This window comes from Ictidomys tridecemlineatus, chromosome 13 (assembly GCF_052094955.1).
Source record: "Ictidomys tridecemlineatus isolate mIctTri1 chromosome 13, mIctTri1.hap1, whole genome shotgun sequence".
Classification (NCBI taxonomy): domain Eukaryota; kingdom Metazoa; phylum Chordata; class Mammalia; order Rodentia; family Sciuridae; genus Ictidomys; species Ictidomys tridecemlineatus.
Window position 1 is genome coordinate 22,052,223 of NC_135489.1, and position 8,991 is coordinate 22,061,213.

Consider the following 8,991-nt stretch of genomic DNA (forward strand, 5'->3'; position numbering starts at 1 on the left):
ACTCCAAGATCAACTTACCACCTGCCAACTTAAAATAATTGATTAGAAAATGGAACTGAAGTTAGTAGAGTATTCTGAGATTTCAGCAGGAAAAAAAACTATGTCCTTTCATCTTTGATTCTTTGCTCTGTGAGGGACAGCACTAAAATTTGATTTTTTTTCCCCTGAGAACTTACTTTAGAAAACACCATCTCTAAAACTTTAGTATGTGAAGCCATAGAGCATAAGAGCCTAAGTAAGGAAGCTTTGAAGCAATATATCAGAGAGTTTTTTCTTTTCTAGCAGATTGCTAAAAAGATAGTTTAGCTCATTAGTGACTACCCAGGTATCCCTGGGGTATTGTAGCTGAGTATTATAACACAAATGGGCCCCATAATTTGAAATGAATTATTTTGAATATTTAAAGGTAACTCCTTACTGCAGACACTTTATGGCATAATGAGGCCTTAACTCTCCCTGATTAAACACATTGTTAAATCAACATTATTGAAAAAGTACTAGGGTGACATGAATTATTTTCCAAATTGCCACAATGGCAAGAATGTGTATTTGGCTTTAGCTGCAGAAAAACAAGATAAATGACAGGTCAGGAAGATTTCCCATGGGGATGAACTGTCTTGGGGTTATTGAGAATCCATGAGATGACAGAGTAAAATTCACTGGGATGGAACACTGGCATGCATAAATGCAGAACATGGTGATTCAGATTGTTTTTTATTGTCTGAATTTAAAAGGTGGAAGAAAATATTGAGTAGCATACAAGGGAGAAAAGAAAGACCTTAGTCATAGGTTGTACTCTACCATCTCCTACTTTTTCTTAGTTTCTCCATGTTTGTCTAACATTTATATTAATACTTGCCCTATATCAGGCATGACCATGGTCTATGTAAATTATCTAAGTTAACTTTCACAATAACATCATGAAATAGGTTCTCTTATTTTCCCATTTTACTAGACAAGGAAACTTAAATAAAACAAAGAAATAAATCTTGCCTAGAGTCACAGCAAGTAGCAGCGATGTTGACTCTATGGTCCATGATCCATGGTCACAGCCACTGTGCTAGAATTTCTTTCTACTCTTTCATATCCTCATATTTCTCAACTATATTATAAAGGAGTTCTTGAATATATTCCTCTCCCTGAAAGTCTTCCTTTTTTATTTTTAAAATTTGTTTTTTTAGTTATACATAAGAATAGAGTCTATTTTAACATATTTATACAAACATGGAGTATTTCTTATTCTAATTAGAATTCCAGTCTTGTGGATGTACATGCTGTTGAGATTCACTGTGATGTATTCATATATGTTCATAGAAAAGTTGTGTCAGATTCCTTCCACTTTCTTACTTATTCTTATCCCCCTTCCCTTCATTCCCCTTTGTCTAATATACTGAACTTCTATTCTTCCCCACCAGACTTTGTTGTGTGTCAGCATCCATACATCAGAGAGACCATTCAACCTTTGATTTTGGAGGGACTGACTTATTTCACTTAGCATGATAGTCTCCAGTTCCATCCATTTACCAGCAAATGTCATAAAGTCATTCTTATTTATGGCTGAGTAATAGTTCATTGTGTATGTGTGTGTGTATGTGTGTATGTGTGTGTGTGTGTGTGTGTGCAACATTTTCTTTATCTATCTGTTGAAGGGCAGCTAGGTTAGTTCCATAGCTTAGCTATTGTGAATTGAACTTCTATAAACATTGATGTGGCTGTGTAACTCTAGTATGCCGATTTAAACTCATTTGGATATATATTGAGGAATGGGATAACTACGTCAAATAGTGGCTCCTTTCCTAGTTTTATGAGGAGTCTTCATACCGCTTTCCAGAGTGGTTGCACCAATTTGCAGTCCCACCAGAAATCTATGATTGTATCATTTTCCCTACATCCTCAGCAACATTTTTTAATGTCTTTATTTTATTTCTATGTGGTGCTGAGAATAGAATCCAGTGCCTCACATGTGCTAGGCAAGTGCTCCACCACTGAGCTATGACCCCAGCTCCCAACATTGATTATTACTCATATTCTTGTTAATTGTCATCCTGGTCAAAGTGAGGTGAAATCTCAGTGTAGTTTTAATTTACATTTCTCTAATTGCTAGAAAGGTTAGATAATTTTTTATATATCTGTTGACCGTATTTCCTGAAAGCCTTCCTTATAAAATGAAAAATCCATGTTTTTTTCTTATGATTTCTTCTATCTATACCTCAAAGTCTTCTTTTATACTCAGATACTCAAATATACCCCCCATTCATGTTTGACAGAAATACCAATTATATTTTATATGTTATATTTGAAATGTTGTGTTGAAAAAAATTCTGTGGCTACCTACTGACTTAGTAAAAACTAGAGTGTTAATCAATGATCACTATTTGCCATGGGCACAGAATCAGGGAATAGTTGTATACATACCAAATTCTATGGTAAAAATACTGTCCACCCACCCTCCCCCCTTCAAAATGTCCTGACCCCCAGGGGCTCCACTGTTGGTCATCATCCTATGTTTGTAACTGTTCTGTGTGTAACATTCCCTTTAAGCACTACAGAAAAATCATGAAGTATAATACAATGAGCTTGGCTTTATAATTACCAGATCTGTGATTAAATCCTGTCTCTCTGCTCCTGTATCCAAATAATATAATATCTCCCTTATGATATAATTATAATGAGCTAATGGTGTAAGACAGGGGACTGCAAGCTCTATCCATAAAGAATCAAAGAATAAACATTTTAGGCAGCAAATAAAATGTTAATTTTTTTTCAATGTTTAGAGTCTTTTCTTTCTTTTCAGTAACAGACATTAAAATAGGCTTGTTACTTCATTTAAAATACAAAACTTCAGGTGAACTATAACAAATTTTTTTATAATGAATTCCTTAGTAGGAATGAGTGTCAATCACAGATAACAAGAATGACAAATCTCACTGGTGTGGGAAGCACACATGCCGGCCTCCCCAACTCACATGTGGCAGAAACATGTGGCAGAGTTGTGCAGGGCCATGAGGTCTCTGGAACCTGGAGGAAGTATGGATCCTTCTCTCAAAGCTCCATGTTCTAAGAGACAAGCCAGTAGAAGAGTCATTAACCTACATTTTCTCTCCACCCATATGAAGACGTCCAGGGCCCTCTGTCCTCTGACATCAGGGTGAGAAATCTACCAACAATGCAAAGGCAGAGGAAGACATTCACCACCCCTCCTACCCCGAGTCCCTTACCCACCACCACATCCCAATGTCTGTACCTAACAGGACACTTTGGGGAAATTCCTTTTGACTTTAATTCCAGCTCTACTCCTCACATGGGTGTGAGCTAGGGCAAGTTGTTTCATCTCCTACTTCTCCTTTCTCTCATCTAAGAAATGTGACTATTGATACCTACTTCACAGGCAAATGCAAGAAACAAGTAACCTAGTTCATTTTGTGCTACTATTACAGAAAGCCTGAATCTGGGTATTTTATAAAGAATAGAAATGTATTATTGCTGCAGTCTGGCTGGGCACAATTCAGGAGCCACTTGTCAAAAGAAACGAACTTTATTTTTAGAACCACACATGCCAAACAAAACAGCTCCTCAGGAAAACCTTCAGAGCCCAACTGCCACCACCGGCTTCCCACAAGCCTCTCGACCTCCCCCACTACTCCTGCTCTTGAGGCCGATTGGCTAGGTTGTGTGGGCGGAGCCAAAAAAGTCCCCCATTGAGCAGCTCCGTAGTCTGAAAGGGCAGGGAAACAGCCCAATGAGCACCACCGCAGAGGAGCCAATCAGCTAGATGTTGCTGGGGCCGCTGTGAGCCAATCATCAGCTGGCAGTCTGAAAGGGCAGAGAAACAGCCCAATAAGCATCACCACAGAGGAGCCAATCAGCTAGATGTTGCTGGGGCCACTGTGAGCCAATCATCAGCTGACAGTCTGAAAGTTTGCTGGGGCCCCTTCGGCTGTGGCTCTCAACATATTATTACATCCCAGAGCCTGAAAAGCCCAGGAGACAGGTAGGTTTAGTGTCTGAGGAGGCTACTCTATTTTTAAGATGGTGCTTTGACCCCTGAATCCTCCAGAGGTGAGAAACACTTTGTTCCCCTTGGGCCCTTCTGCCCTGGGAAGACAAACTCCCTGTGTCAAGCCCTTCTATGATGGTACCTAGGCCCATTCAAGAGGGAGGAACCCTCCTGTCCTAACCACCTCTTAAAGGGCTCATATCTTACTATCATCACATTCGTCAAGTCTGAATTTTGGACAGGATGCATTCAAACCAAACCAAGCATTAACTCTGGGCCTGATACACCGGAAGTGCTAAATAAATCCAAGTTTCCTTCCAATTCCTCCAGAGGGCTAGATTCATAACCTCTAGCCTCAGAGTCAGAGAAAGCCATTATATAGAAATGTGAGCAGGAAATCATTTGCAGCTTAAATTTCCTTTTAAACGATTGGCAAATCAGTGTTTTCTAACTCCATTATTAATATCATTACTGACATAAAACTTGTCGCTCTAATGTGTTACATCCTACAAAGATAGAGCCACTGCCCTCGAGGAGGAAAAGGAGAAGTTGACAAGAGTTGATAAAGAGGAACACTGAGATGATGTTTAGCAGCTTTTTCTCCTCTCTGCCAATAAATAAAAATAAAAGCTATTTGTGTGGCTCCTCAATTCTAATCTTATATTTCTTGCCACTTTCATTGAGTTCCCAGAGGGGAGCCATCCTATTGTTGACATTTAATAATGCCAAACAATAATCGAGGGCTCATTAGGCCAGAGGAGGCCAGAAGAAGTGCTCAGCATTGGTGGCTGCTCCTGGGTAGGGTCCCCATTTAAACCATTTTAGGGACACAAGGCTCTGTGCCATTCATAAAGCTGTCGGGATAAAGAAAAGCCACAGCCAGGGCCCTAGTTGTAAATGAAAGGTGAGGAAGACACTGGCAACAATCCTTTGTGTTTGGGCTAGGATGGCTGAAGGTGAGGGAGCCCAGAATCGAGCTTGTCCTTGAAGGAAGGACCAGATTCAGATCAGCCAAAAGGAGGTGGAAGCATTCTGTACAGTGATGAGGGAGGGAACAGTGTATCCTGCTCAGGATATACTGAATGGACCAGATGAGGGACTCTTTGAGTTTCCATTTTCCAAATGAAAATACATCTTTGGTACAGAGGACAAGGGTCAGAACACCCCCATTTGCAAAGGTGATAGTACATTCCCCAAGGATGCTCTTTGTTTTTGCCTATGTTCAAATCTTCAGGTGGCACCGCTCTGTCTTAATCTAGAATCCACTTGAACTGTTGCTGTGTCCCTCCCAACTGGGTTTAGAAGGCTTGGGTACTGCCAGCCACACAGCTTTTTGCCATCTATCATTTTGCATTTCCACTATCAGCAAATCACGTTGGGTCAAGAGACCTAGGGAACTGGAAACCAGTGTTGAATTTAGGAATAAGGATTTTGGCAAACTGAAATTTCTATTCAACTCAGAATTAGCCAATTCAGTGCTCTACACTGAAAAACTCTCAAATAAAGGCTACGCCCACTCTTCTAGCTCTATGGATCAGCCCAGTGAAAGGTATTGGACACTTTCTTACTGATTGTGGAAGCATTCAGTCTGTAGATTGATCATTCATTTTGGAATCCTTGCCTCTCACAGCAAAAGAAAAAGAGAAAGTACAGGGAACTGGACAGATCAAGAACCGAGTCCTTGGCAACCTCAAGAAATCAAGAGGGACCATTGCTTTTACTCCTTTCTTCTTTTTAAGACTAAATTTACTAAACCAATTTATTTCCATGTGGCATATTTCTTTCCTTTGAGAGGATAAAATAGAAAACTATAGTAGATTTTGGCTTATGGAAGCTGCAGTATGGTTCATCATGGCTTTACTATGTTACAATCTTCTCAAACATGAACATTTTATTTTCTCCATATCTACATGATGTTTGACCTGAACAGTATATGGGAATAAATGCTACACATTGTAGTGATACTTTACATTCCTGAAAAGATATGGGGATAATTTGGGTTTTTTTTCAGAATATACCAAAACTTTAAAAAATGTACTAATTATGATTCAAATTGTTTTAAATACATCCTTTAATCCCCTGCCTGGTAAAACTTTACATGTGCTACATAAGTAGTTTCTGGGTAACTGGGATAAACCTCTTTATCCCCTCTACTGACCTTTAAAATTTGCTTCATCACTTTCAAAATAAAAATCTATTCAAGATTATTTGAATAAAATACAAGAATAAATAATACTTAATAAAAGATCTGAGAATATTATGTATGGGTGACCGTATTTTTACTATCCAACATATTTGAGTAAATGGAGGGACTATCAACAAATACACTACAGCAGTAAACCAGTACAGCTGCAGGCAGTTAGGGTCACACTATGGATACAGACTGTATATTGGTTCCAGCAAGTTTCCTCCTTGAACTTTACTCTGCCTCTTGACAATAGAGTTTGTTTTTTAATCAACCTATCCATCCATTTTAAACTAAAAGACTATTACCCGAGTCCTTCCTATAGGCAAAGATTTTTGTATTAGGCTTTGAAATATGCCAAGACGGAAAATAAAGGGAAAGCAGTATGGAGATTCCTTGGAAATCTGGGAATGGAACCACCATTTGACCCAGCTATCCCTCTCCTTGGACTATACCCAAAGGATTTAAAAACAGCATACTACAGGGACACAGCCACATCAAATGTTTATAGCAGCACAATTCACAATAGCTAAACTGTGGAGCCAAACTAGATGTCCTCCAGTGGATGAATGGATAAAAAAATGTGGCATATATACAGAATGTAATTTTACTCAGCATTAAAAAAAAAAACAAAATCATGGCATTTGCAGGTAAATAGATGGAGTTGAAGAAGATAAAGCTAAGTGAAGTTAGCCAATCCCCAAAAAACAAATGCCAAATGTTTTCTCTGATATAAGAAGGTTGATTCATAGTGGGGTAGGGAGGGAAACCATGAGAAGATTAGATGAATTCCAGATAGGGAATAGGGGTGGGAGGGAAAGGGAGGGCGCAGGGATTAGAAAGGATGGTGGAATGTGATGGACATCATTATACAAAGTATACGTATAAAGACTCAAATTGGATGTCAACATACTTTATATACAAAGAGAGAGATGTAGTATATATGTGTAATATATAGTATATATGTGTAATAAGAATTGTAATGCAAAAATCCCAAAGTACATGTATAAAGGCATAATTGGTGTGAACATACTTTATATACAGAAATATGAAAAATTGTGCTCTATATATGTAATAAGAATTATAATGCATTTCACTGCTGTCATTTATTTAAAAAAATAAAATCAATAAAAGGTAAAAAAAGAAGAAAATAAAAGAAAAGAAAGGGAAAATCACACTCATGGAAAGAGATCATAGTACTTGAAGCTTCTAGATATGTGTAAGTCAAGCATTTCTGCAACTGGTTTATTTTGCACATTGTTTTAGTCAGTGTTTTCACTCTGTGACTAAAAGACCTGATAACAATTTTAGGAGAGGAAAAGTTTACTCAGAGGCTCATGGTTTCAGAAGTATCAGTCCACAGAAAGCCAGCTTCATTCCTCAGGGCTTGAGGTGAGGCAGAATATCATGGTGGATGAGTGTGGCAGAGAGAAGCAGCTCACATAATGATCAGAAGCAGAAGAGACTCCACTTGCCAAATACAAAATGCATACCAATTCCCCAATGGCCCACCTGGTCCAGCTATACCCTACCTGATTTTAGTTGTCACCCAGTTAATCCCATCAGTGGACTGATTCACTCACTGATTGAGTTAAGACTCTCATAATCCAGTAATTTCAACTTGGAATGTTCTTGCATTGTCTTACATGAGCTTTGGGGGGACACCAAATATATAAACCACAACACATCTATAAACATTCCTAATTTCCTGAAACAACCCTAGATTTCTGATCTTTTAGATTCACTGAGGGCTTTGATTCATCCTCCCAAACAGACCAGTCAACCAAAACTTTGGAAATTATTACAGATTACAATAAAGACTCAGTGAACAGAGTGTTTGCTGAAGGGAAATGCAATAGCAGGGATAGAGCTTAGACAAAATATATTTGGGGCTGGAGAGTGGTCATCAGAATCCACCTATCATTCTTAAGAGGTTCACACCATCTTGTCAAGGCACTGAACACCAGGGTCTTTGAGACTCAGGAAACTAAGCATTTCAAGCTCTATTAAAGAGTGTGATGATTACAGAAAGAGAACTGTACTGAAAATAGGCCAGGACACTTACCCCATGCACAAAGGACTATGTGGTTACCTCAACCTGCTAAAAAGCAATTACCATCCAGGGAAAAGACTGACACAGAGAGACTCATGATCAACCCAAATGCTGTTTACAGAAAAAAACAGAATGTGGAAATTTCAGATCCAGAGAAGAATGTTCTACTAAGTACCGGTATTCACTCTCCTAAGAGCTCTCTGGCATGACCTTCAGTGTCTAATTATCATCTACACTGAAAGGGAAACTCATGTCCTCCTTCAGAATTTCATTCCTTGAAATGCTCCTTTGGAAGCTCTGAATTCAGTCACAGCCAGATTCTACCAGTGCCACCAGATTAAGGGGCAAGTAAAAAATCCTTTGAAGACACCCTGAAAGTGCAACTTGGGGTCATTTTTCTGACAGTGATTACTTTGAATTAATTCATTGAAAAAAAATACTAGAGTACATGGGCTTGTATTATTTCTCGGGTTCCAACCAAGGTACTTCTTTGCCTGCCCTAATGTGCTCAAAGATGGTGCCAAGATTAGAGGTGAGGGGTCTGGTGACCAAGCAGATTATGACTCTCATCCTTTGTGATTGTCTTTCTCAACCTGCATTCGGCAGACAACATGATTATTTCTGCCACCATCTCTCATTGCCCCATCGACCACTGCAAGGAGAAATCTCCTTTTGTTTAATTAAGATAGACTTGGTGATTTGAAAAAGACCTTTTTCTATTAAATGAACAAGAAAACAAACCTCAGAGAATGAACA